The sequence below is a fragment of the Coenobita brevimanus genome, chromosome 34 (genome assembly GCF_032717465.1).
Source record: "Coenobita brevimanus isolate Jiangsu-jjx chromosome 34, ASM3271746v2, whole genome shotgun sequence".
Taxonomy (NCBI): domain Eukaryota; kingdom Metazoa; phylum Arthropoda; class Malacostraca; order Decapoda; family Coenobitidae; genus Coenobita; species Coenobita brevimanus.
Genome location: NC_136987.1, coordinates 14,829,200 through 14,831,256, shown reverse-complemented (window position 1 = coordinate 14,831,256; position 2,057 = coordinate 14,829,200). Strand labels below are relative to the sequence as shown.

General features: G+C 39.0%; 1 non-coding gene across 1 annotated transcript; it reads left to right on the top strand.

Annotated features, from left to right (window-relative positions):
- Nucleotides 1-1,595: 1,595 nt before the first annotated feature.
- Nucleotides 1,596-1,714, top strand: LOC145396110 (5S ribosomal RNA). Its single transcript, XR_013896721.1, has one exon. It is a non-coding gene; the product is annotated as a 5S ribosomal RNA (ribosomal RNA).
- Nucleotides 1,715-2,057: the final 343 nt, after the last annotated feature.

Sequence of the window (2,057 nt, the reverse complement as noted above, 5' to 3'; positions counted from 1 at the left end):
ATTATGTCATAATGTCATGGCTTGGTATGTACAAAAGTAAATAAATTGTGTAATAATGTGTATGGACACAACGGTGAGAGGCACTGCAATGTCCAGTTCACTTGCTAAGGTTAAAGTGATGCTCACTACAAAGTTAATCAGATTATTATAGTTTATAAGACCATAGATAAGTACTAACAGAGACAGAAAATACACACTGTATATGCATAACTAGTAATAAGTGGTAGAAAAGTAAGTAAATATGTGGCTAATTTCAGTGGCAAATTGCTATATATATTTTTTCTCCTATTAAAATGCTGCATAGATGTTAATTCAATATTTTGTAAGTCACCTTATAGTAATAAGTGACAGAAACATGTGATAGTATTCAGTGAACAAATGCAAAAATTATGAGGAAAACTTTGAGTTGTCAGTTATATACTATTATCCTCATGTGGCATGTTTAGCGCTAAGTGTAGCTCTTGTCATTTTGTTCTTGTAGGCTATGTCCATAACACAATACAGTGCAACATGTGTCCTTTTTAAATAGAAAATTGGTGAATAACTTGTTTTTTAGTGTTATACAGCACGGAAGTCGCCTCCTAAAATTTGTCCAGCACATAGCGTGGCAGCTCTTTCAATACTGCTGAGAACTTGCCTGGGTGACTCTCGCCCAGTGACTGCTAAAAAACACCTCTTCGGCTGTCTCCCTACGACCCTTAACATCCGATGGATGTCCTGTTTGTTTCAAAGGGTGGGGGAAAATTGAAGTTTTTGTGACTAAAATCTATACGGTACATGTTTGGCTAAGCATAAGTGGGTTAAAATAGCTAGTGAAAACACTATTTTTCCCGTACTTACGGTACCAGCAACGTAGTGTGGCACCTTTCCCTGCCATCCAAACTCTTTCGTTGTAGCCTATCATCTTTTGTTCCTCTGGTTTCCTAATATCTCAGTAAGAGAAAGATAAAAGTAGATGATGTACTGAATGTTCCAGTTTCCATTCAATTAATGCCGGCGTGCTACACACATCAATTCTGGTTCCAAGCCTATTCCTAATTCATATTAATGGTCTCTTATCTGTCATTCATGATCCCATCCATTCATATGCAGATGACTCAACACTTCACAGTTAAATCACACTTAAACATTCACAAAGTTTAATATCTCTAACTCACAACCCAGTACAGCAATCCCCATAAATCCAAACTTATATAATATCACTGAATGGGTACAAAATAACATTGTCTCATTTGATGTTAGGATAATCAAATATACACAGTTTTCTAATAGGCAGATATTGCCTGGTTTCTATATTACCCTCGGTGCTACTAAGATTCCTAACTCTAAAAGTATTAAAATGCTCAGTGTTTCACGCAACAGTGCCTTCAGCTGGACCTTTCATGTCAGATCACTTGCTAAAACCGCTTCAAAGAAACTTATATCATTGTACAGAGTCTGTAACTTCTTCATTGACGGGCTGTTAGCTATACTGTACAAGTGTCATGTTCGTTCTCAGCTGGAATATTGCTCACCCTTGTGGAAGAGATGTGGAGAAGTTGCACTAAACTAACTAGACAAAATTTAGGACAAAGGTGTTAGAATTATTAATGTCAGCCAACGGCCATACCACGTTGAGTACACCGCTTCCCGTCCGATCAGCGAAGTTAAGCAACGTTGAGTCTGGTTAGTACTTGGATGGGTGACCGCCCGGGAACACCAGATGCTGTTGGCATCCCTACGTGTCAAGTGGGGTTGGTGGAGGATTAGTGCCCCTCCCTGTAAAACAATTAACTCTAAGCCCTAGGCCACCCCGTTTGGGATACATGGGGTCTGGCATGATGATGATGATGATGATTACTATTACCAATGAACTACCTCCCTTACAAGTAAGAAGGAATGTTGCCTCCCTTACATTATTTTACAGATACCTTTATTGCAAATGTTCAGAAGAAATTGCATCCATTGTGCTTCCTCTCCATGCCTTCCCTCCCTCTACGTGGGCATCTGGTAGCCTTCATGACTGGACTGTCAAACTGCCATATTGCAGAACTTCTCCCCATCAGAATTCTTTTATT